Genomic DNA, 27793 nt, shown 5'->3' with positions numbered 1-27793 from the left:
GAGGAACAAGGATGGAGAGCCAGGGTGCGCCCCACCTCTGATTGTGTAACCCGTCTGTATCTTCTGGGGTTGACCCTCTGCCCTTCGCGTTTTGTCTACTAGGATGATGAAAAACTGAGGGGAAACTCAATGCCAAAGTGGATTGTTCACGTTGATTGGCAGGGAAAGTGCGAACAAAGAGGCGCATCTCCCGGAAACAATGATTTTGGAGATTTCCCCCCCCCCCCCCCGCAGACGTGAGCGGTTGGGGAGGAGGCGGTATGGAGGGAGGGGACCAGAACCGGCATCTCCCGGGAAAGTTGGAGCGAGGTAGTGGGAGGATTGGGTCTCGTCGGGTGGCGTGGAGCAGGGACTGAGCTGCCCGGCGTCTCGGAGGATCGGGAGCAGGGCGGGAGATGCGGGGAGGGAGGGGGCGGGGAGGGAGGGTGGGAGGGGGAGGGGAGAGGAAGAAGGGGTGAGAGGGAGAACCTGCCGCCGCTCGCCGCCTCTTTGTCTGCTCCGGGACTGGGAACAAAGGGGGGAACTCTGATGAACTCTCCTCCCCTCGCCCCGGACGCCCGGGTATCTCAGTCTCGCAACTTTGCCGCCGCGACTTTCTGCGCTGTCAGGCCACACAAAAGTGTCCGCGCGCCTTGCGGACTGCAACGGGGGACGTCTCTGAAAAGTGCGACCAAGTGGGGAGAAGGTGAGTGGAAACTGTTGTCTTGTTTACCTCTCGTACCCTGAATGCGCCCGGCTCCCTGCCCTTGGAGTACAGAGGAGTCGTCCAGTGACGAAGTTTGGTTGGAAAGTTGTACCTCCTTTTCCCCGCTCCCTTCTCTTTTGTTCTTTAACGAACTTGAACAGATGATTTCAGTTGTTCATTTCTAATGGGCAAAAGCCAGTCAGGCATTTCTCTGGAGTGTCTCTTTCTGTGAGGAGCTGGGTGTTGGGGGGAAGGGTACATCCAGGGGGCATTGCCTCGCTTTCCCCTAGTTTGCGCACACGGGAGAAAAACACGCTGAAGTGGATGGGGTCTGTCCAGTCTCACCCCCGCCTCACCCAGACTTTGTCATGATAGAGAAAGAGATATGAAGCTGGGGGTCGTTTCCTCACGGTTTTATAACTTAACCGTCTGCGGAGCGCCCAGCAGTAGATCTAACGCACAATGCCAAAGCTGCAACAATAGAATGCAGAAGAGGTGTGGGTTGGAGGGGTGTGGACTCTTGTGTTTGTGGTCCAGGGGGTTAGAGCAAACAGGTAAGAGTTCATGAAGATTTATTTGAGGCTGGGGTAGGTGGGGGAAGCCACAGGTTCCCTACAGGCAGAGATGCAGGGATGGAGGGATGGGGCCTGGACCACTAGTTACAGAGGCGGCCATCCCGTGCGCCCATTAGTTTCACCACCCACCCAGAATAACCTACACTGCCCCTCGGATCCGTCCTCACCTCTCTCACTTTAACGTCTCCCCCCATTTCAATGGGTTCGAATAGAAAGTGGAACGTGAGCCCTAGGAGATCCTCAGACCTCGCCCTCCGCCCGCCTTTTGTGTTTTAACCTTTTGTTTCTATCTGCCACGCCCGCCCCGAGGAGGGATGGCTGTAACTGCTCCTGCGGGTGCAGAGGCAAGGCAGACTCCTCCAAGTTAATAGGCAAAGGGGGACTCCCTAACTTTGTTTCCCAAGTAGCTTCCCTTCGCAGTGTTTCTAGGTTTGGTTCTTACTCAAAGGAGACAACCACTCTGCAACTGGTAAACATCTCCACTTTATATGAAATGTCTTTCAGCGCTTTCCCACAAAAGTTGCGTATTTGTCCTGTCACTTGGTTAATAGATAAACATTTAGGAACAACAGTTGGGAGTTTGTGGAAAGTGGGCTAAAGTAGTATGCTTTAGATTTAATGATGTGTTGAAATATTAGGAATGTGTGGAACAGTCTTCTCGAATTCGACGATGCAAATGTAGGTCATTATCTTCAGGTATGTTTGTTGGAATCATTCCAAATACCAAGGTAATTTATCACCATCTCCACTTTCCTCTCCTATCTCCGCCCTAGAGCTAGAGACTTTCCTCATACCCTTGGACTTTTCCACCTTTTCACTTAGACACGACAAGTGAAACATTCATACACAGTCTATTTTAACTTCTTCAAGTTATAATTTTGTATAGTAGTATCCATTATTTAAAACTTGCAACTAGAAATGATTCAAGTGCCGGAATTACGTACAGCAGTTTTGAATTTTCATGTTAAAGACTGAAATCTATTAATGGTATGATTACATTTTTTAAGAAACTGAGTGTGTAGAATGTCTTGGAATCTAACCTTAATTAATTTTAATTGTGCAGGTGTTATTATTATTATCAGCATCTAGAAAACATCATTCGGTGCATTGTTCTTGTGGGCTCCTTCTAAGAGTGAACATTATGGAAGCACCAATATGTCATTGCTGGATGAAAAGTTGTCAAACTTCTGGAGTAACGTAAAAGTTAAAATGTTGGAATTGTTTGTGATGCCTCCCTTATGTGGATTACTACAATTTGATCACTGGGAACTCTCCACCTTAAAGAAGGTACTTTTCTTTTTAAATACTCCACAAGTGCTTCTTCATTTTTGGGCTGGTGCTAATGCCATTAGAGAATTGTCTAGTTATTTTGAGCTTTGCCTGATCAAAGTGATTTATGACTTCAGATTTCCTTGTTTTGAACTGGTTTTTGTAGGTTCTTTTTCATTTGGAATGAGGATTTGCGTACTTCTGGTGAGATTTTATTAATTTTACAATATATCCTTCATCATCAGCACATACAGAACGTGGATTATGTTGTCACTGAAGAAAGTTATGTAACAATGATGCATCTAATATGCAAATAACCTATCTCATTTGTGATTGGTTTTGTTTTTAAATACCATAGTGAATGTTTCCACATTTGCAGAACTTTTGTGGTTTGCATTATTTTCTTTTTACTTTTGAAATTTCATTTTGCTAAACAAAATCCAAAAGCAACCAGGAATAAACCAATTCCTAATAACCGGGAATCAATGTGAAAGTACAAGTTCTAACCATGAAAACTTGACTGTGTAATACCAAAGAGGTTGTACATTTAGTCTTTATGGTACACATCAAGTTTTTATAGCATTTGTTAAGAGTCTTAAATTCCTGCTTTTAAGTCTTACAATTCATTTTCGTCTATCTCTGTGATAAAGCAGTTAAAAGTTCGCATAAATACTGTTGGTATTATAAAAGCGTTTTGATAAAGTCTTCACTTTTCTTGTTTAATGTTCCTTGTTTGCCATGGAAAGTGAGAGTTTTCTTTGTTTAAAATGCAATGCTTCGAAATGATTTAAATTTTAAGATTTGATTTTCAAAATGATTCAAGTTCTAGGTGGTTTTCAATGGTATAGATGGAGCATATCATTGATGTATTACTTTGAGAAATGTTAAGATCTTGTCAAAGAAGATCACTGGGAATTGGAAATGTTTTTATCCTGCTACAAGTGGAAAAAAACCTCTTTTGGTTTGCTTTTTTTTAGTTGTATAAACTTGGACAGGATACTTAATCATCCTGGACTTTAGCGTATTATCTATAAAATGAAGGTTAGGTTAAAGAAACAGTAAGAAATCTTTTACCTTTAACATTGTGTGATTTGCTGATTGCTTCTATAATTAAGGTGTGTCCTCTCTTGAGAAGTTTATTTTTAATTTGTTGAACAAAGGTGGAAAACTTCATGTATTTTAATAATTATTTTGTATGAGTTCTGAGCTCATGGAGTATTAGTTCAGGAAATACACATTAAGTTTAATTTTCTGTAAAGTATGCTCTTGGCAAAGTGTGTTGTCTGGAAATGTCTAAGTTCCTCAAACGTTTTCAACAGAAGTTTATTCGCTAGAACAGTTTTGGGGGGCAGAGAGTGCAGTATGATTTCTCATCAAGTGTTTTCCCTACAAATGTCAGGAGTTAATATGTTTGAATTTGTTCTATGGCCACCCAGAGTGGGGCTCAGAGGCTTAGAAATAGACTTTTGGATGAAACACCTGAGTTTGAATCCCAGCACAGGCGACTCACCATGATGCCTTTGCCAGGTTACTTGATTTCCTTGGGTCTCTGTTGCCTGATTTGTAAATGGGGATCTTAACACTAATCTCATGGGGTTGTTGCTGGGGATGTATTTTTAAAAAGCCTCTACCAGTATGTAGGAAAAAAACTTAACAGAGAACTAAGTATCTCTAAACATATAATAAAAGGTACTATTATTGCCTTTCACAATGAATAGTGATATTTTGTTACTCCCAACTTTCTTTGTTGACTGCCTTACAAGTTTCAAACCACATTAACCAAAAATATTCACTGAAATATTCAAAGTCAATTTGGTTAGAATTTTTCACATATTTAAAGGTTTTTCTCTGAAACTGTGTTCTGTTCAAGTATTTTATCCAGTTAGGTGTGGATTAATTCATTTTGACAAACATTTATTAAGTGTTACTACACTTAAACATGTTGCCAGAGGTCATGGCTTCATCTTGGAATTTGTGGCCCTTCCATTTCCTTATAGAAGTTTCTGTGAAATGAGATAATAGCAAATTCGTAGAATTAATTTACTGAACTTCTCTGTTTTCATTGTTATCAATGATGAGTAGATTGAGATATAGTTAAAAAATTTTGTTACTCACTTTTCAGCTACATTATAAAGTGATGGTTCAGTGGTGTCTTGATGAGGAGATGAAGAAGTATTGCACATTTTCAGATATTTGTTATTGTACAATGGTCTTGACTTAAATAGAAAACTCACGGTTAGTAGAAACAACACTTAGAAGACTAGCCTATCATGGTGAAATGAAGTTTAAAGTCCTGGATTTTCATTTTATGGATTTATTATTTAGCAAGGTACATTGCCTTCTCTGAGTGATTATCTACTTTGATGAAAATTATATTTATTTAATTTTCTGCTTCTTCTCATTTGTAATCTACTAGCAGATAGTTGCTTAGAAATGATAACGTTATTAAGAAGAAAAATATGAAATAAGTTAATATTTTAATGGGAAAATATCTTCCCCCCAGATATATCTGAAACTTTATGTTTGTGGACCACATCTATTTTAATCATTACTATGGCAACTACTAATATAATAATTTGTAATTACAGAGTTTAAAGTGATAAATTTCTTTACATTTTTGTATATAATGCCAATTCTTAAATTATAACCAAATATACTTAATATACTTACTTTACTGTAAGTATCAAAGTTTATAATCTTGGCTATTTAAAACTGCTTGTTGATGCAGATTACTTTGTATTACTGAAACCTGAACAATCAATCCACCAAGGTATTTAAACTTACATAGGAAGAAAATCCAAATATTCATCTGTATCATCTAAAAATGATGAATACAGTACATACTAAGCATCTTATAAGTAAATTAAAAAAGCATTTATTTACCTTTGAACTTTATAATAAATCTAGGAGATGATCACCTGAATATTTTGAGTAGTATTTCCACTTATTTATGTACTATGAGTTTCTTTAGGTACAATAGGTGTTCCTAAATCACTTTGATTCCTTCTTCATAGCCTCAAATTTGCTGATTTTAAACTGCCAGTCATTTCTAAGAATTTTGATAGTAGTTATGCTTATTATTGTTTAAGATAAAGATGCTTAGAAATATATCACAAACTATGAAACCTACTCTGTTCAACCATTCTTTCCATATTCATTTTTTAAGGAATATTTATTTAGTGGCTTCCATGTGCTGGGCATTGTTCTAAGCACTGAGGATACATAAGAGATAAAAATTCCTGTACTCCCGGAGCTTTTACTAGTGACAGTAAAATATATGTCGCAAGGCAGCAATTGTTATTGAGTAAAATAAACCATGAAAGGGAGATAGAGAGTGGGAGGAAAGAGGGTGGCAATTTTCTTTTCTTTTTCTTTTAAGATTTTATTCATTTACTTTTTAGAGAGAGGGAAAGGGAGGGAGAAAAAGAGGGAGAGAAGCATCAGTGTGTGAGAGAAACATTCATCGGTTGCATGTACTCTGACTAGGAATCTCACGTGCTACTTTTTGGTTTGCAGGATGACACCCAACCAACCCTCTGAGCCATAGCAGTTAGGGCAGGGGTGGCAGTTTTCAGTGGGATGACCGGGGATGACCCGGGATGACCTCATGGAGAAGGTGACATTTGAGGAATGCCATGAAAGAAAGGAAGAAATGAGCTATGTGATATCTTTGGGTGGAAGAGCATTCAGGCAGAGGCATGGCAAGTGCTTGGTATATCATTGCAAGGCAAGGAGGGCATAGTGGCTGGGACAGAGTGAGCAAAGGAGGTGATGGTAAGAGATAAGGTCACAGAGGAAATGGGAAGATGGTGAGCAGATCATATGGATCCTTAAAGACCATTGTGAGGACTTTGGATTTTTCACTGAGGGATATGGGATTCCACTGAAGGGCTTAAACAGTGATTGACCTGAAGCAATTAGTATTGTAGACGACTCTGGTTGGTGGATTGAGACCAGATCATAAGGTGTGCAAGGGCAGAAACAGGGAGATCATTTAAGAAGCTACTTCAGGTATCCAATGAGAGGTGATGGCTACTTGGGTGAGGGTGAAAGTAGCACAGAGGTAGTGAGAAGGGGTTGAATTCTGAAGATATTTTGGCTGGAGGATTTTCTGTTGGATTGAATAGGAATTATGTGAGAAAGAAGAGTTGAGTATGATTCTGAGATTTTTGGCCCAATCAACAGACCGAATGCACATTAACCGAGATGAAATGGGGTCTTAAGATAGAGGAGACCAGAAGCTCAGTTTGGACACATTCATATTAAGATATGTTTTAAGTATCTTGGCAGTTTAATACACAAGCCTGGTTTTGAAAAAATTTAGAGATATAAGTTTGTGAGTTGGAAGAAATTAAATGCTATTTAAAGCCATGAGATTGGATGAGATCACCAAGGGAGTGAATATAGAAAGAAAAGAGGTCTAGATACCAAGCCTTGGGGCCCTCCTGATTTAGAATGGGGAGGATGAGAAGAGGCAGGTAAAGAATAGTGAGAAGGGGCTGCCACTGAAGTCGAAGTCCAGTGAAGCAAGTGTCTCCTGGAGGAAGGCAAGGCATCTGTGCCCAGTGCTGCTGATAGTTTGAACAAGATGACAACTGGAAATAGATCTTTGGTTTTGGGCATTTGGGAAGTCAATGTTCATTGGTAGTCTTAACTAGGGTACTTGAACAAATGGTGAAAGATATGTTATTCCTAATTTGTGTGGTCTGTTACATACCTTTATAATATAGGTGGCAAACACAAGGCTCGCAGGCCCTCCACCTTGTTTCTACCCTGTGGCAGCTCCGAGCTCTGGCTTAACCATTAAGGAGTAGTTACATTTATACAGTCCTAAAATTACATTAGGCCCTCTGAAGGCAACTGCGAGGCTGATGTGGCCCCCGGTGAAAATGAGTTTGATATCCCTGCTTTATAAAATCTTACCTATTCTAACTAAAATTAGTAAGGACTTTCTTTTTTTATTTATTGATTTAGGGAGAGGAATGGGGAGAGGGGAGAGAGAGAGAAAGAGATTTATACATTGATTTGTTGTTCCACTTACATACACATTCATTGGTTAATTCTTGTATGTGCCTTGATGGGGAATCAAGCTGGAATCTTGGCTTATCTGGGTGATGCTCTAAACAACTGAGCTACCTGATCAGGGCCTAGTCAGTACTTTCTAATTGATAAAATGCTTTCACATGTGTTATCTTAGAGCCTAAGAGAGATGGGATGATAATATCTACGTTTATCTTACAGAAGAAGAAATTGAGACTCAGAGGTATAGTGATTTGTCCAAAGTCACCCAATATGAGATAGAGCTGTCTTTTAACTTCAGACCCTTTGCCATTCATGATAGGGGAGATAGGAATAGTAAAACTAATTCCAATATAATGTGATAGAGGTGATAATAGCAGTGTGTACAAAGTATAGGATTATATCAGGGGAGGGAGGGATTATCTTTTGTAGTTACGGGAGACTTTCCTGAGTTAGGATATAAAAGATGCATTTTAACATGTGGTCAAAGTCTAGGTTTGGAAAATATAATGTGCAAAAACATGGAGGGATGATAACTGGAGTGTATTTGGGATGCTTAAGACATTTGATTCATGCTGAACTTGAAGGAGATTGGATGAGAGATAGACTGGGGTGATGGCAAGTGCTTGTTCAAGCTTGGGTTGAGATACAGGTTTGTTGTTTTTTTTTCAAAGATTTTATTTATTTATTTTAGACAGAGGGGAAGGGAAGGAGAGAAACAGGGAGAGAAACATCAATATGTGGTTGCCTCTCATGCACCCCCTACTGGAGACCTGGCCTGCAACCCAGGCATGTGCCCTGACTGAGAATTAAACCAGGGACCCTTTGGTTCACAGATTGGTGCTCAACCCACTGAACCACACCAGCCAGGGCTGAAATACAGCTTTAATAAGACAAGTTCTAGATGCCATTTTAAATGTTCCTCATATCACAAAAGAGAGTTACACACAATGTGCCTCATGTCATATAAGATAGTTAAACACAATCTAGTTAGAGATGCTTGAACGTACGTACTTCACCACAAATGCATTGTCTTAGTTCAGGCTGCTTATGAACAAGTTTCCTAGTCTGGGTGGCTGATAAACAACAGAAATTTATTTCTGATGGTTCTGGAGGCTGAGCAGTCCAAGATAAAGAAGCCAGCAGATTCAATGTCTGGTGGGGGCCTGCTTACCAGTTCATAAACAGTTGTCTTCTTGCAGTGTCCTCATATGGTAGAAGGGGTAAGGGGCTCCTGGGGTCTCTCTGATAAGGGCAGTAATCCCATTCAGGAGGGCACCACTCTGGTGACCTAACCATTGTCCAAAGGCCCCACCTCCAAGTGCCATTGTATTGGAAGTTAGTTTTCAACATATGAATTTTGATGAATTTTGGGGGCATACAAACATTTAGTCAATAGCAGATATATTTTCAAAATTCTGTTCTTCCTTTAACAGTATATGTGCGTGTGAGTTGTATACCACTGAAGGGGCTCTGGTGATTATTTCTAGTCTGTATCAATCAGAATCTTTTGGCATCAAGTAAGGAAAGTGGCTTAAAAAGTAAGGATTTATTTTATTTTATTTATCTATTTTTAGAGAAAGGGAGGGAGAAAGAGAAAGAGAGAGAAACATCAGTGTGTGGTTGCCTCTCACGTGCCCCCAACTGGTTACCTGGCCCACAACCCAGGCATGCTCCCTGACTGCAAATCGAACCAGTGACCCTTTGGTTCACAGACCAGCACTCAATCCACTGAGCCACACCAGCCAGGGCAAAAAGTAAGGGTTTTTATTTTATATTTTGGTTTCACATGAAAGAATTTTGAAATAAGAGCACTCCAGGACTGGCTAATTTAGCAGCTCGGCAGTGTCATGGCTCCTGCTTAGCTGACTTTCTCCTTCCAGTCTTGAGAGAGCTGCTGCAGCTTGAGGCATTACGTCTCCACCTGGGAACCAAAGACGGGAAGATAGAAAGGGTTGAATCATTGCCATATATTTATACACATACATATTTATTTATTTATTTTAAATGTACTCTACTCAATGATTTCTTTGGCGAAATGTACAGAGTTGTGCAACCTTCACCACTTTTAGAACTTTCTGTCATCCCCGAAATATCTCCTGTGCCCATTTGCAGTTAATTTCTGTTCCCACCTGATGGTCTCAGGCAACCACTAATATACTTTCTCTTTCTGTATATTTGCCTTCTCTGAACTTTTCATACATTGATGGAATTGTACAATTAGTGGGTGTTTTGGTGGTGGGGGGGAGGGTCTGGCTTCTTTCTCTCACTGTAGAGTTTCGGAAGTTCATCCATGCTGTAGCATGAATCAGTGACTTGTTCCTTTTGTTGCCTGAGTAGCATTCCGTTACATGGATATGTAACATTTTGCTTTTCTGTTCACCAGATGACGGATGTGTGGATTATTTACATTTTTTAGCTATCATGAATAATGCTGTTGTAATATTTTTGCATGGACACATGTTTTCATTTCTCACGGATAGATATGTAGGAGGCAAATTGTTGTGTTATGCGGTAATTAAAACTTTTTAAGAAACTGTCACTCTCTTTTCCAAAGTGGTGGTACCATTTTACAGGTTTGAGGGTTCTGCCCACAATTTATGATGGTTCCAGTTTTTCCACATCCTGGCCTTTTATATCTTTTCAAAAGTAAAGAAAACGTTCAAGAAGTCCACAGAAGTCCTTCCAAGGTAATGGCAGAAGCTCATGACAAAATTTACTCACTAAGAAGGGAAAATGGGGTTATTCTGAGATGCTTAGACTGATCCACCAACACCCTGGCCTGTAATGCCCACTGGTGCCCAGTGTCAGAATGAGATGGAAGGGGGAATGGTCTTGAACAGGTTACCCACAGAGTCAGCCGTATGTCTGTGTGTCAGGTTCAGGAGATATTACTGACTTAAACAAACAAAGCAGAGCCAAGTTTGTATGACAATTATGATTTGAAATGTGGCCACAACTCAAACAGAAATAATCTATTCTACTGAAATTCAGGTTATTCTCTGTTTATCCCATTAAAAATTTCTGAAAATAAATCTGTCCAAACTAATAGCAAAACGAGCACAGCTTTGGTGAGTGACTCTGGGCAGTTGCTAAGCCCAGCATTCCTTTCCGATGAAGTACCATGTAACTTTTCTGGCATCCCAGTAACAGTTTTTTATAATTTTGGGTAAGTGTCAGTTAACAGCCACCAAATTCTTAAGATATAGAAAGATATTTAGACAATGTTTAGTGCTGGACAACTTGGCAGCAACTTGGCAAAATCATTTGAGCTTGGATGAAAAAATAAATCAATAAGGCTGTATTTTCATAGTTTTATTATTATTTTATTAATTATAAATATATCTTTTATTGTGAGGTACAACATACATAAAGATAAGTAACACTGTGTGTGCAGGATATTGATGCATCCCACTGTTGCAAAATCCAGAACATGTGGGTCAACATGTTTATTTCAGTGGAGTGATGGAGTTCTAAATGCTTCATGCTTGAAAAGTCCCTGAAAATCTGAGTCAAAATTTTTGATAATTAGAATGCATCAGTAGATAATTCTGATAACTTAGCACAGTTACAGAGAATTGTGGTGGGAAATTATATTTGAAATGTTTTCTGTGACATTCCTGCTCTTAAAATTATTTTATTTTTTTCTTCAAATCCTAGAGTAGGTACCAGTGTAGACTACAATACTGGAATTTTGTAACTGTCATTTTAATACTAATATTTTGAATTAAACAGTGACTTTTTTAAAAAAAAATCCAAACAACAACCCCAGTAATTCTCTCATAATGGGTAGTTTCATTCCAGAGACAGAGAAAACCAAGAAGAGAAATTTAAGTTTCTTAATTATTAGCCTTAGTGGGAGTGAAGTATACATCTTAAAATTTATAGTCCAGTTTTCTATTTATTAGAGAAGTAATAACTATTACTGAAATCTCAGACATTTGTGCAGTAATTACTAATACATCTTTTTACTTGATTCTCCCTTGAATCCCAAGTAGTAAGTGTTTGTTAACATCCTCACTGCACAGACAAGGAACCTAGAATTCAGGGAAGTGTCTAGTCCAAGTAACCAGGCTAATAAATAGAACAATGCAAATTCAGTAATTAGGGACCAGCAATGGAGATGAGGATGAGAGAATATTCCGTTAAGAGGTACTACTCAAACTAATAATTTTTCTCCTTTCATATTGATATAATTTGCTCTTTTTTTTTTAATCCTCATCTGAGGATGTGTTTTTTATTGATTTTAGAGAGGAAGGGAGAGAGAAGGAGAGAAACATTGATATGAGAGGGAAGCATCGATTGGTCACCTGTGCGCACCTGCAACCGAGGTGCATGCCCTGATTGGGAATCAAACGCACAACCTTACAGTGTATGGGCTGATGCTCCAACCAACTGAGTCACCTGGCCAGGGTTGATTTATTCTTATTTTGAATATACTGTGAATATATTTTGAGACCCAAACACTTGACCATGCTTTAAAAAAGGGGATGATCTGTTCTGCTGGTGTTTTTAGATTCCAGAGAGATTGTGTTGCAAGGAACAGGTGAAAAGCCAGCATGATGATAATGGGGAAACTAGTCAGGGTTCAAGAGTTTTACTTGTTAGATTTTAATGGGATGGTGTCGTTCTTTGTAATGACCTCTCAAAGGATGATGTATAATCATGTTAACAGGATCCCCATTCTGTAACAAAAAAAAGAAAAAACTTTTGGATTATCTTTTCATCTTGTTTTTTCTTCAAGTCAGATTTCCAAGGAAGAGCTTTGGGGAGGTTTACAATTCCTGAATTGAAACCCTGAATAGAACACCTTCCTGTGGCTTCAGTTTGTTATGTCCCTGAACTTTAGGTCTGTCTTAGGTTGGCCAGTCTATCTATCTATCTACCTATGTACCTACCTACCTACCTACCTACCTACCTATCAAAAGGGACTCTTCGCAATGCCATGTTCTTTTTTTTTAAGATTTTATTTATTTATTTTTAGAGAGAGGGGAAGGGAGGAAGAAAGAGAGGGAGAGAAATACCAGTCGGTTGCCTGTTACATATGCCCTGACTGGGGACCAAACTATATTCCAGACATGTGCCTTGACTGGGAATTGAACCAGGGACTGAACCTGCAACCCAGGCATGTACACTAACTTGGAGTTGAACCAGCAATCTTTTGCTTTGCGGGATGACACCCAACCAACTGAGCCAAACCATTCAGGGCTCAATGTCATAAGTTCTAGCTCCTGTTCTGGACCGTCTACCCACGGAGTAGCTTCTCTGGACTATATGAGCCTCTAGGGACTCTCTCGTCCTTTTAGATTAGGCCTAGCCCAGAGGTAGGCCTGATTGACTTGGTCCATCTCTTCTTTCCCCCATCCTAGAACGGGGTCTGATTAGCCTTCTGGATCTTATTGCTCCAATAGAGGGTAGAGGACATCTTCTCTAAAAACCTAAGCATAACTGGGCTGAGCTGCATATGCTTTGCTTCTTTTCCTCTGGGTCTGGGTATTCCCTGTTTAAACTTGGCCCTCTGATGGACTGGAAGACTTTCTGAGCTTCTGCTTTTCAATACTGGCCTGGAATGAAGAAGAGGAAGTGAACCTCCCTCAGTACTTCACAGTAGACTTTCCCTTGCCTACGCTTTTTGTGGCCCTCATTTTTTGTTCCTGAGGCTCATTTTGGCCTGGGTCTATGGTTCACAGCTCTCCTTTAGATTGAAGGGTGAACCCTCAATTTTACAGTGATTGACCTAAGCTACTAGAGTGCATAACTGAGACCTTTCCACATTCTTTCATTGGAATGAAAGTAAGATGTAGAAGAAAGAAGTCTAAAACTTACACCCCCTAAGCTAGTCATTCTGGCTCTTTGGCCTGTGTGGTGACTCCGTGTTCCACTCCTTGTTCTATTTGGCTCCCTCCACAAATGAACGTTCCGAAAGCTGGCCCTTCCTGTCTGCTCCCTTACTCTGGAAAAATATCACACTGCACCAGCACACCCAGGATGCTAGTTAATATTGGGAGATCAATGTGGAATGGAGGGCCCACTAGGGGTTGGCGCAGTGAGTTATGTGACAACCCTGTTGAAATTCTTCCTATTGTATTTGGTTGGCTCTCAGCGATTGGAATAAAGAGATGGTAATGTAACAAAAAATTGCTGGCATATGTCTTCAGCTTTTATTTTTTGCAGGTTAGTATAGTTCAAATAATAAACAAAATTCACTTCTTCTTGTTCTGTCTTCAAGATAAATAAACCTTGGTTCTATCAAAATAAATTTTCAGCGTGGGAATTTGGGTGAAAGTTCATAGAATGTTGTTTTTCAGAAATTTCTGTTGAATTTTGCCTGATTCTGCAGCCAAACTTTTTAAAAAAATCTGAGTTGATTGTAAATGATTAAAAACAATTCCTAAATATATTGTGTAGGTTTCTAGCCAAATGGGTATGAGTGTATTTGAGTTGCAAGCAAACAGATAAGAGCAAGATGCATTATGTTATTATTATCTTAATGCCAAGTCATTGTTCTGTGGTTTGGCCTTATGAGTTCCCAGTGTTTGTGTCTGATGAGGCTTCCAAAGCCAGACATGGGCTTGGCTAACTTTGGCTTGTTAGTTAGATCACCTTTGGAACATAAGAGTCGATCCAGGAGCCCAGAAAAGGGGCTCAGAGTCTGAGTATCTGTGGTCCCCATCTTTCTGACTTCCAGTTCTGCATCAGTTGAAGTCATTATTTGCCTACTGATTCAAGTTAGTTATGCAAATTCCATGAATTGGTGTGTTGATTCAAATGGTGTATCCTAGTGTATCTTTGCATATCCTGGTCTTTTGTGTTTGTCGGTTGTTTGTTGCTGGCATTAACTCTATCTGGTCCTAATCTACAGTAACTTCTTATCTTTGATTTTCACCTTCTTTACATTTCATTTGTTAGAGATGACCCATTTCAGTGGATGCTGGCCGCCTCTAGTGGTCCCAGATTTAACCTCTTGTTCTTATGGAGCAATCTTGGATCCTTACGTTGCTAAAAAAAAATTCATTCAAAGTATTTCCCCTCAAAATGAACTCTTCCTTTGTTGTCAGTGGTGCCCTTCTTCAGGGCATTGCATCGATTCAGATACCGACAGTGACATCCCTGCAGTGTGGTGAAATGTAGAGCCTCTCAATCATCTGAGAAGAATTAAGTTGTGCTGAGAACCACTTTCTGTCAAATATATCTTAGTGTTCTGATTCTGTGAAAACTGGTGATGGGTGAATAGCATATGTGCTGGTTCTTTATTAACCACCCTATTTGATTAATCCGCATAAGAATCATAACACTGGCTGAAACAGGTCAGCCTTGCTGGGAGACCTTCTGGAGTGCTGAATAACAGTAGGGCATTTTGTTTTGAGTTACTTAAACCCACAATAAGCATTATTTAATTCTGAGCCTACTTTATAAGCATCTGTTCGTTGAAACTCTGTTGCTGGTAAAATTGGATGCTTTACAGAGAGGAAATGGATGCCTGGGTCCAGTAGAAACAGAGAATTTTCATGGTATTCTCTTGTGTGTCTTTAGAACTTTGAACCATGTGTCTATTTTACCTAGTGGAAACAGGAGAAAGGAAGGGAAGAATAAAGGAAGGGAAGAAAAAAAAACACTTATATGGAATAATATATCAATTAAGTAGTATTTCTAAGCCATATGCTTCTATACAGCACTTTGTAAAACTCTTGGGAGATAAAAGTATATGTAAAAGAAACTTCAAAGATTCCTATTTATGAGTATTTAGGGAAATGATCTCTACACTTCTCTACAACCCCATAAAGCAGACGTCATTATGCACATTTTGTAGGTGAAGAAATGGAAGCTGTTAAGGGTAGAGCTGGCAATTGGACCAGGTGTGTCTGACTCCAACACTGCCATGCTGCCCATCTGGTCTGCTTGGGCTGCACTAACAAAGCATTGCAGATGCTATGGCTTAAACAACAAGCATTTCTCATAGTTCTGGAGGCTGGGAAGTCCAGTATTGCAGTGTGGGCAAATTGGTAAGGGCCCTCCTTCTTCATGGTTTGCAGATGGCTGCCTTCTTGCTGCACCCTCTTTTGGTAGAAAGAGAGATCTGGTCTCTTCATCCTCTTCTAAGAGTACCAATCCCATCATGGGGATTTACCCTCATAAACTTATTCAAGCCCAGTTACCTCCCAACAAATATAATCCCTACAAATATAATCATGTTGGAGATTAGGGCTTCAACATACGGATTTGGGTGGAGACACAAACATTCAGTCCATTGCATTGCCTCTCCATTAAAGATGTGGCATAAGAGATCTGCAAATATTCTCTAATACCCACTCATTGCTGAGAACTGGCCCTGAACTATAGTTGTTATGTATAGGACATTTGACTGCTAGTGTCTGTGGTCTCCATCCTCTTAGTCCTGTTTCCTCCCATTGCCATGTTCTCTCCTTCCTTTTGTCCTCTTTCTTTTAATTGGTCTACCAGAGCTATTGAGGCTTTCAAGACACTATTCCATCCACCCACCCATCCATCCATCCACCTACCTAGTACGCATCCAGCATGTACTCATTCATTCAGATAGCATTGAGTACCTGTTACGTGTCTGGACTGGACTGGGTGCTGAGGGTACAAAGTTAAATAGAATGGATATGGGTCCTGCCATCAGGTAGTCTAAGAGGAAGAGAAGCTTCTATGTATAAATATGTTTGGGGAACTCGACACACTAAACTCATGTCCCTTTTGGAGACTCACTACGCCTTGTAAGTGCCCTGTGATGTCTAGTGGTCAGAGTTTCTTCAACATCTTGAATATGAAATCATGGTTGCTTCTGGTTTTTTAATTTTAATTTTTGTTTTTTTTTGAAACTCACAGAATATTCATTAACAAACTCCACAGGGTTAATCATTAAACAGACATTTATTTCGGAAATAATGGCTGAAGATTTCATTCATGAAGACTCAGTAACTTCACAATTTCATGTATATCCAGTATAAAATAATATTTGAATTTAAATGGCGGGCTTTAGTCCAAAGGAGAAAATGTGAGGAATTTTAGACATGGTGACATGACCCGTGGGGGTGATAACTTGAGGCAGCAGAAACCTTTCTGTGCCTCTCACGTCATATAAGGTAGTTGCTCACATCATCCCTGAAAAGACTGGCCCAAGACAAACAATGACAATAACAATAAAAACAAGAAGAGCAACAAAAAAGTGACACGACTATAAGGGGGTGGGGCAGAAATGTGAAAGAGTGCCACAGGAGAAAGATGATGTGGGCAGGAGACCATTAAGAGCAGACAGAATGATAAATACTGTCGGCTGAGAATGGCCCTTCAGAAGCTCACAAAATCATCTGAGAACATCTGAGAGAAGATCTGAGAGCCTCATCCAGGCCCAGGAAAGCCATCCCAGCTTAGGTAACATGGACCACATTCGCTGAACTCAGACTGAACGGTTTTTTGATACTGCACAGTTTAGCACCTACTTACACAGCTTCACTGGTTTTCAGTCTTTCCAGTTTCACCCATGGTTGCTCTGCCTCTCTGAGGAGGCTAGGTGTCTATGGGCCAGATAATGGCACCCCAAAGAAATTAGGTCCTAATATGTGAACACTGTAAATGTTACCATATAAGGAAAATGGTCTTTGCAGGTGTGATTAAGGATCTTGACCCAGGGAAATTATCCTGGGCTATCTAGGTGGGCCCTAAATCCAATCACAAGTGTCCTTGTAAGAGGGAGGCGGAAGGGGATCATCCCTACAGAACAGAGCGGAAGGTGGTGTGAAGGTGGTGATGGAAATTGGAGTGCTGTGGCCACGTGCCAAGGCGCACCAGCAGCCACCACAAACCAGAAGGACAAAGAATGGGTTCTTTCCCCAGAGCCTTTGAGGGGCACGTTACATGTCAGCACCTTGTCTCTGGACATCTGGCCTCCAGATCCTGAGAGAATAAGTTTCTGTTGTTTTAAACTGTGGAGTTTGTGATGATTTGTTACAGCAGCCCTAGGACACTAACACAGGTTGTATACTCTGAGGGATGGTCAAGGTCTCCTGTATATTTGTCCCGTACTCAGTATGCAGAGTTCTGCACATAGCAGGCACTCAAATACTTGAGTACTCCAGATGACTTCTTCACTAGTTCAGCAACTCAGAGCCTGAAGATTTGTTATTTAAAATTTCATTGGAAGAGAAGTGAGACCAGCAAGATCTGGGTATTCGTTTGTGAAAGAAGAAATTAATGCCCCCAAGGCTTAGTCTCTCATGAGTTTATTGCATCTTGAAGCTTGGATTTACGCCACCTTTTAATGTAACAATTCCTCTGCTATGCTGGAATATTAATAATACCACCAAGAAGACTTTATCTAGCAGAACAAGAAAAGTGAGTCATTCCGGGCAATGGTTTGACATCTTAATTAGGCACTACCTTGCTGCTTTTCTTTTGCACTGACAGTATCTAAATGACAGTGTTCTGGGATTTCTGGATCACCCACAAAGTGTCTTCTGCTCAAATCTTCCATGAAATATAATTTTTAAACTGTGAGTTTGGTTCTTACTCAAGCAGAACCCTTAGTGCATTTACTCGGACTAGCTGAATGGGAACCGCAGGATCATGTTCTGCAGGAAATATAAACAGTTTGTTTTTACATGTAGAGCAACTCCATAAAATAACTGGAATCCTTGCTCAGTAGACTGGCCTGGTGGTGAGCACTATTCTTTTCAGTGTTGTGGCATTTCTTATGGATGTTTTGTTCTTCTCCTGCAGGGAGATTAAGTGTCTTTTAGGCCATTCCTCTAGAATGTCAGGTACATTGTAAAGCAAGTAGGAGTTAAAATAAATCGTGAGGACATTTTCTTGGTTTTATTAAACTAATGACAGAGGAAAAGGATGTTACACACCATGCAGCATTGTGGTTAAATGATGATTTTGTTTTTGTTGACATATAGAGCATAGGTATCGGTTTCTTTAATTAGTTACTGTGAGATTGATTTTTAAAGTACTTATACCATTGCCTGATGTCACATAGAAATGCTAATACACTACTACAGTTTGCAAGATTTAGTCACTTTCACTGTTTTTAGTAAGAAGAGTATAGCAAATACTTACAGTTGTATGGCTACATTGAAATTACAGTTCATCTCTGCCTTGGTTATGCAGGTGGGTGGGGTGAGAATTAGATTTGGAAGAGATGTTTTTCCCCTATTAAAGTGAACTTGTATTTGCATGATTACTTTACCTTCTGACTGAGGTTGAAATTGACATTAGACAGTGTTAGCATTAAGACAACCCACCTCATATGTCCAATTAATGAAATCCTTGGATCGTATTTGGTGCCATCCTCTTCTTTCTCTCTGCTGTATTTTAAATGTGCTCCAAAGATGCCATTTATCCCTGACTTACAATGGTTTGATCTAGGGTTATTTGACTTTATGCTTGGTACAAAGTTGATACAAATTCAGAGGCCATACAACTGGCACTCCACCGTGTTGCCAGCATTTTTTGGATAGTGTGTTCTGTGTTTTCACATCCCATCATCATGTCTGCAAAATTCCCATTGGTGTCTCCTGCTTCTGGTGAGCAGAAGAGGATGGCAGTTACTGTTGGGATGAAACTCAGGATCACTGCCCGAATGTAAGTGTTCTCAGCATGTTTATGGTAGGTGTATTGAATACATTTCGATTTGCAATTTTTCGGTTTACTGTGGGTTTATTGGGATGTAACCCCATTGTAGATAGAGGAGCATCTGTAGGTTTTCCTACTAACAGTTAAAGGCTTATCACCAAAGTATTAAGTGGTATGATTGGGACCTTATCTAAAAGGTTCACTATAAAATCCCCTCGAGACTGGCCCATGTACCAGATATTGTATTATTTTACCTGAGACATAGCAGTTGCTCAATAAATAATTACTTGATTGAATGAATTAATAATTGAATAATGATAAAAGTCCACAAGTTTTGATGTCAGCAAAGCCTTAACCAGCAATTTAGGTTCCTGGGCGTACATCAGTTTTACAGCTCATCTTGTGGTGAAGATGGGCACACGGAGTGTTAACAGTTTATTCAGTGCTGCCCAGAGAAACACAATGCAAGCCACAAAAGTGAGCCGCCTATGAGATTTTTAATTTTTGAATAGTCACATTAAATTATTTTAGTGATCTAATAAAAAATATTAAAATATGATTTCAAAATGTAATCAGAATAAAAATTATTAATGAGATATTTTGCATTCTTTGGTCTTTAAAATCCTGTGTGTAGTTTATACTCAGAGTACATCTGATTTGGCCTAGCCTCATTTCAAGTGCTCAGAAGCTGCATGTGGCTAGGGGCTACCAAATTGGAGAGCGCGTGTTTATGCCATCTGGAGGCCCCTATTTTAAAACATTACTCTTGCTAACTAGATGTAAAATTTGGATTTCATAAGCTGTTGAGTGGAATACATGTAGAGTCCTGTCAATGAGCTGATACAAAAATCATATCAGCTATGTAACTGAAAACAAATTTACAAAATAAAAACTAATCATTTAGAGATATGTAGGGTCTATGACCAAGCTTCCATTAATCTGAGGTTTAGGTTTTCTCCTGTGCTGCTGTGAGGCAAGTCACTTACCTTGTCTGAAGCCTCAGCTTCCTCTCCTATAAAATGGGGTATTTGCCTCAGTGCATAGCAATAACCTTTGCAAAAGGTTTAATGCAGAAACATTCAGTTCTCCTTGTTAGCTGGAATTAGTTCTTATTTAGTATTTTCTTTTTCACCAAAAACTCCAGAAAAAAAGAGTGATTTCTCTCCTATATTGGCTAATCTTTCCATAATATTCCCCCTACCCCCAAAGTCAACTCCCCATTGTGGCAAGAACTTTGATGCAATTATTTGATAAAAAACAAGACAACTGACTTTGTTTGTTTTTGAAATCAATTCAGCATGGGCTGCTCCAGGTAGCTCCTGTATAGGGGGCTGTGGAAGGTGTCAAGAAATACAAGCATGGCATTTACATGTAGGAAAACTTGGGAGACCCTTAGTTAACTTTCCTGAGCTAATGAACTGAATTTGCAGATTCTATTAATGCATTTCCATTAAATGTATACCAATATCAAGCCAGCATCTGTGACCTGGTGGGGAAAGATGATCATGATAGATAATTAATTACAGATACATCTAGACAGTTCATTCTACGTAAGGCCTACTTCACCCTCTGCTGATTTTATAAATTTGGAGAATATGAAATTTATGATAGGGGAATGTTCTTAGCCATTGCTTCTTTACCTTGCTTTGGGTAAGGGTAAAATAAATAATAAGAAAGCCACTCAGCTCTGGCTGAGTAGCTCAGTTGCTTAGAGTACCGTCCGATACTCCAAGGTTTCATGTTCCATCTCTGGTCAGGGCACATATAAGAATCAACCTCTTTCTCTCTCTCTCAAAATCAATAAATAAAATTAAAAAATGAAAAGCTCTTGCAAACAAGAGTAGCTATGAGGAAATCACTGGAGATATTAGATAAAAATTTCTTTCAGTATCCTACCAAAGCTCATCTAAGCTTGTTCAAATACTTGGGTTTTTTGTGTGTGTGTGTGATATAAATTGTTTGGAATATAGACTTTCTCTCACACTTGCTGAGAAATTTTGTATAGCTTAAGTACTTTTATGGACATCTAGTCATTGATTCTCAGAACAGTGGTGATCTTTGTATTAAAGGTGAGTGGCCACCGGAAGTCTGTTCTTGGGAATCCACAGTCAGCTTGCTGTTGCTTTCAGTAATAATTAAGCAGCGTTTTATCCTCCCTCAATTGTTGGTGGCAAAATACTTATCAAGGGAAGAATTCACAATTTTAGCAACACTGAAAAAATCCTGACAGACTTAGTGAGAATATTATAATTATTGAGGCTGGTGTTGATTAAAATTCTTCTATTTTCCATTTTTACAAAAACCTTATTTTGAGTAGTATCAAATTTGGCCCCCATGCAGTTGGACTTTGGAAAATAATTAACTCTGTGGTTGAAAATAGAGCTCTAAAGCCCTGACCAGGTAGCTCTGTTGGTTGGAGCATCGTCCAGGTCACCAAAAGGCTGTGGGTGTGATTTCTGACCAGTGCACATGCCTAGGCTGAGAGTTTGATTCCCAGATGGGGCAATACGGAAGGAGGCAACAGATTGATGCTTCTGTTTCTCTCCCTTCCTCTCTCTCTAAAATCAATGAACATATCCTTGGGTGGGGATTAAATTTTTTTTTTAAACTAGAGCTCTAAAATGCCTTATTAAAAGCAACCTACCATTGCTAAACATTATCTTTTCACATAATTAATACAATTCTGTTTTTTTTTGTTTTCATCCTTATGTAAATTAAAAAATATACACAAAAATACACAAAACTGGCCCTTATGTTTACATTCCATTACACAGATAACTGTTTGGTTGAAATAAACATTTATTTAAATGGAGAGAATGGAGCCACTCCTAGCCTTTCTTTAAAAATGTTTCTGAGGAAATATTTGAGCACTAATGATAGCGAGTCTACATCACTATGAAAGCAATGGTTTCCCATTTCTCTGAATCACTGGTCGTAAAAACCATGTATTTGGCTGATTTTTGAGTAGGTGAAAATAGGCAAGCTAATGCATTTTCTTTGAGGGGGATCAGTCTGAGGGCCCCTTTCGCTGGGAGGTTAAGGGCATTGGACATCTTTTCTGATCTTTTCTTTGACATATTCCACTGTAATGAAAATGTTGGAAACCGTTCTCTGAGGGAAGGTGAAGTCTGTCTGATTTTGCACTGCACTTTATCTGGGTAGAATGTGCACCGAAGGGAAACCCTCTGTGCAGAACTTCTGGAACAGGTTGTATTCCTGTGGTATTGCAGGGGTGGATGAGATGCACGCATACTTTCCCTCCTGTGGAAGTAAGATAATCGCTTGCAGTGCTTCTCTTAGTCAGGAAGCAGCTACAAAGCTGTAGATATCATATCTAGCTCAAGAAAAATGAAGTAGTTTATTTGGAGGGAAAAGAAGAAAGAAGAAAAGAGGGAGTAACGAAAATAGAAGGATTTGTTTTTTTCTACACCCAAATATGGAGTTTCATTAAGTTTGTTTGTAAAGAAACCCAGCAGGCCTGGAGTGGTGAACAATACAATATAGAGATGATGTATAATAGAATTGTACACCTGTAATCAATATGATTTTATTAACTTGTGTGACCCCAATAAATTAAAACATATTTAAAGATTAAAAATAGTAAAAAAGAATGAAGTGGAATGGGTGGGTGGGTATTGTCTGCTATTGTATTCAGCTTTATTTGTATACTTTGTATTCAGCTACTCAAACTAGGTAGCGCAAAAAATAAATGGTACATGAACCAATGTTAAAAAAAAAGAAACTGAATAAGCGTGAACTATTTTTCTATCATGAGACTGTTTTAAACTCTTGTTTCAGCTTTGTTAGGACAATAGTTGGGAGTAATTTTCCTCTTTGGGCCTAAGCTCTTAATTATTTGATGAGACACTTCTTATCACCAAGGGAACAAGGGGTAGGTCTATACAACATTTTCAAACCTAGTAAATATTTATTGTATGAAATATTGATCAACTGATGTGTTAGCAGGAAATCCTGGGATAATTTCCCCTATGATAATGAGAAACTATATGTCAATTACTTTTCTGGAGGGCTTTTGTTGTTCTCATTTGTACTGACCCAGGATTGAAGATTCACTTTTATACTACATGATGATGTTGAACACTTAGGGATACTTGGTGTATCTCATAAGTTAAGTGAGCTTTATTCTCAACAATAACCGTGAGTATAGAGTCCAGGGCATCAGCCTTTTCTTGATTCAAAAGCCCTGATAATAGGATAGATAAACAGATATAACACAGATTTCAAATGTTTTTCTTTGCAATGAGGCAGGGGCCAACTTACTTACTGACTATGAACTGTGAAAGCATTTCAGCTGATGTTATTAACATGGCTTGACACTGTCAGAGATGGTTCATCCTGGACAGGTTCTTGGATTGGAGAGAGGAGAGAGTGGTTCTTTGCACCATAGCTGAGTGATTTCCCTAAGGGGAGAGTTACAGGGCTTGAGAGAAAAAGCCTTACCCTACTGTGCAGACTGCATCCCTTCTTGCTTTTATGATTTGGGTGATCACCCAAAGGAAAGTGAAATTGGTTATTTTTTTAGTTGTTAGTTTATGTTTCCTCTCATGAAAAATCTACACAACTAACACATAAATTCACAGAAGAATTTTTATTCTTTATTTTCCAATCTCCAAAATTGGCTTTTGCAGTCCCTGTCCCCCTCCCCTCCCCTCCCCTCCCCTCCCCTCCCCTCCCCTCCTCCAAGAACATGCTATTGCTTTCAGGGAGAAGGGAAGGGGGAGAGAGAGGAAGAGAAAAATTGATGTGAGAGAGAAACATTGGTTGTCTTTCCTATGTACCCCGACTGGGAACCAAACCTGCAACCTAGGCATCGAACTCTCCCATGACTTTTCGGTTTACAGGAGGATGCTCCAACCAACTGAGCCAAACAGACCAGGGCCCCTGACTTTCTTCATTCTGTTCTTATGTTCCTTTCACTGTTTTCTTCAGGTCTTCTTGTACAGGCCATGTCTTGCAAGTCTATGTTTGGGTTCATTTTTCTTTGCATAATCCAAGGAATCATAAAGTCATGCCAAAGCTAGTTTTCTTTTCTTTTCTTAAAAATATATATTATTTATTTTTATTATTTTTCCCCTCACATGAGGGCATGCTCATTGATTTTAGAGAGAGGGGACAAGGGGAACAGAGAGGGAGAGAAACGCTGATGTGAGAAAGAAACATTGATCAGCACTCTCTTGTATGTGCTCCAGACTGGGGACTGAACCCACAACCTAGGTATGTGCCCTGACCAGGAACTGAACTCACGACCTTTCTGTTTATGGGATGACGTTCCAGCCAACTGAGCCACACTGGCCAGGGCCAAAGCCAATTGACTTGACACCACTAAAATGGGTTCTGAATCCAAATACAAAGATGACATCTGATGTGATCTTATACATTTTGGCCACCTTTTCCTCAATTTCTGTCTTAGGGACTGTTGCCTTCCCGGGGTGAAGGACGTTAATGATCACTTGTTTCCGCTAAAGTAGTGTGTCACTCATGAACTTCCTGGTTTGGATAGTTACTGTGTTCATGATGGCAGCCAAAATTTAAGCAGCCAGGGAGGAAAAGAGGGCCCCTGTACACTGTCCAATCATATCAACATATGAAAGGGTCCTGGGCAACTGGGGCATGGCCAAACCTGGAGTGGGAATCAGTTTTTTTTTTAAAGATTTTATTTATTTATTTTTAGAGAGGGAAGGGAGGGAGATAGAGAGAGAAACATCAATGTGGGGTTGCTGGGGGTTATGACCTGCAACCCAGGCATGTACCCTGGCTGGGAATTAAGCCTGCGACACTTTGGTTCGAAGCCTGTGCTCAATCCACTGAGCTACACCAGCCAGGGCGGGAATCCGTTTTAAGGAATATTTCTGATTACTAGAATTGAAATTTCCCAGAAAGGCTTGGTGCTTCTATATTTTATCATGGAAAAACTGGTCAGGTACCTACATTTTGAGTGCTGGAGACTCGCAGTAAAAGGGTTTACAAATGTTGAACACTGTAATATTAAGTGTATTCCAATATGCTCAAGTTTTTATAGTTGCATGGAGTAAAAGCAAACCACTCAGACTCCATTAATTACTAGGATTTATTGCAGGCAAAGAAGGGCCACCATAGGCACAGTATTGCCTTTAGAAAGATCTTGGCTTCCACAAGACAGCTCTTAGCACTCACTGTAACACCTTTGTAGTCTGGTTTAGACAGTTGGTATTCCTGAATTAGAAATTCTGTAGCAGGAGCCCTGGGTTAATTTTGATTAATATTTGGCTATATATAATTTAATTAAAAAACACATCATCAAAGTAAGTCTGTGCAAGAAAGTATCCAGAATAATACGGTGATTTTACCCCTATATTATTTTACAATAATATGGTGATTGTCCTCACTTTCAAGAGAGGGCACTATGAATGTGGGTGATTGGATCACTGTTTGAAAGTGAGTGTACACTGTTAACTGCTTCCAATACTGAAAACTTTTATCCCCCAGGCAATTCAGATTCTTCTGTTATAGTGGATGGCCTCTAGGAATGTCTTCTGTCCTCTAATTCTGCAGATGGTGGCTACTGAATATTAAAAACATACGTCTGCACACATTTTAAAATGCTGCGATGCAGACTTCTCATTTGCCACTGCGCACTGAGAGTGTGTAGCTGCAAGTGTCCCTCCTTAATTAGAGGGCTTGACATTTCTAGGACTAACCAAGGAGGATGCAGTTGTGAATCGCTTCTTCCATGCCGAAATGCCAAGCTTCTGTTTTATGGCACTACAGATGAAGTCCAACAGAGTAGTTGCTATTCTGAGCATCGGTATTTTTTGCCTCCATCAACTTGCTGATACAGCGTTTGTATAATAAAAATGGACCTCCGCACCTCTTAAAGTGTTTTAAATTTAGACAAATTTATGTTTCATCAAAAGGTTAATCCTGACAAATTATTGTAAATTATTTCTGGAAGGTTTGCTGCAGGTGCAGTTGAATTAATTCTATACTGTGCATGGCCAGATGTATATTTTAGGAAAGCTTTGCTGCGTTTTCTGTGGTAAAAGTAGAACTAGAAGAGCAGGGATGCTCACAGTGGGACTAGGATCTTTGCCCTACTGTGCAGATAAGTGTTTGTGAAAGGTTAAATTAGAGCTTTAATATTCCTCATTGCAGCACTCTACTTCCTGGGATAACCCTTTTATTTCTGTCTTTGTAACTTTTTTTCCCTTTTCAGTTTCTCTTTTTAGTAGGAAGGTAAAACCCCTATTCATTTATCTTCTGGAAGGATGTTTTCTTTGTGTTTTCATGACAGGCTCTTCTCATACCCATTGTTTCTAGAAACAGGAGGACTTTTTTTCATTTCTATGCTTTCTGGGTCACACAGATGCAAAGAGAGAGTGAAACAAAAGTGGGTCTTAAGAGAGGAATATAAATTAGTGTTTCAAACAAACCAAAAAGAAAAAAAAGAAAAAGAAAAGAAGTATTGAGCATATAAGTCCAGGAGATGGCTTGATAAATGGAAGAGATAAATTATGTAGATGCAGCCCCTGCCTTAGAGGGGCTTACACTCGGAGACCCACACATGACAGGACGTCTTAACAGCAGCTCATGAATAAGTGTATTGATGTTTCAGAACTTTCTGCAGTGAAAGGTGTATTTCTTTGCTAGGGCCACTATAACAAAGCACCACAAATTGGTGGCTCGAACAGTGGAAATGTATGCTCTCACACTCTGGAAGCTGGAAATCCAAGATCAGGTGGTTGGTACGGTTGGTTTCCTCTGAGGGCGATAAAGGAAGGGTCTATTCAGTGCCCCTCTCTCTGGCTTATAAATGGCCATCTTCTCTCTGTGTCTTTTCATATCATCTGTGTGTGTGAGTGTCCAAATATCTTCTTTCTATAAGAACACCAGTCGTACTGGATTAGGATCCACCTAATGACCTCATTTTAATGTAATTACCTTCTGAAAGGCCCTCTCTCCAAATGCAGCCACATTGTGGGGCACTGGGAGTTGGACCTTAACCTGTGAATTTTGGGGACACAAGTGGTTGCACTTGATGCTAACGCTTAGACTTCTTACGCCTTTCTTTTCACTGTTCTTTCCAGCATCCAAGGAGTCAGAATTTTGAGGGTTTTGAAGTTTCTTTTCAACTCTCCTGCTCTAATGACCTGAAAATTGCTTTTAGGATTTCTGAACAAATTTAAAAGTTCTATTATAGCATTCCTCAATGGGTGACTTATCACTTCTTATTTTCTGGTACACTTTATTGGTCTGATATTGAATAAAACATGGAGTAAGCTAGGAAAGAATATTTAAAGGGAAAAATGATGTTGGGTCAGTCCTTATTTAAAGAATATCATTATCATCAAACATTTATTGAATACCTGTCATATGAGCCCTTTCAGATAGTTCTGAGATCAATGGATTATTATTTTTTTTCAGTATGTCTGCTGAATTAAGAATTCTTGGGAGAAAAAAAGGCATGAGAATATCATCTCCTGGGTATATTTTTTCATAAATTTTGTTAAGTAGAAAATACGTAAGAAAAGCACACTAATCTTATGCATATGATTTAATGAATTATCACAAAGTAAACTCTTCAGGGGAAGAATGTTGATAGTTCCCTTTTTGTGCCTCTAAATTATCATTCCTCCCAAGACTTTTATTATGA

General features: G+C 39.5%; 1 long non-coding RNA gene across 2 annotated transcripts in view; it reads left to right on the top strand.

The window, feature by feature from the left end:
- The first annotated feature begins 452 nt into the window (after positions 1-452).
- The window catches only part of LOC118500703, a 347021-nt gene continuing 319680 nt past the window's right edge, over positions 453-27793 (top strand). For both annotated transcript variants that reach the window (XR_004903280.1, XR_004903281.1), the window contains exons 1-2: positions 453-685; positions 2324-2547. This is a non-coding gene — a long non-coding RNA (uncharacterized LOC118500703). The remainder of the gene's footprint in view (positions 686-2323; positions 2548-27793) is intronic.

The sequence above is a fragment of the Phyllostomus discolor genome, chromosome 5, assembly GCF_004126475.2.
Source record: "Phyllostomus discolor isolate MPI-MPIP mPhyDis1 chromosome 5, mPhyDis1.pri.v3, whole genome shotgun sequence".
Taxonomy (NCBI): Eukaryota; Metazoa; Chordata; class Mammalia; order Chiroptera; family Phyllostomidae; genus Phyllostomus; species Phyllostomus discolor.
Note: the sequence above shows the minus strand (reverse complement) of the source record. Positions and strands in the feature narration are given on the sequence as shown.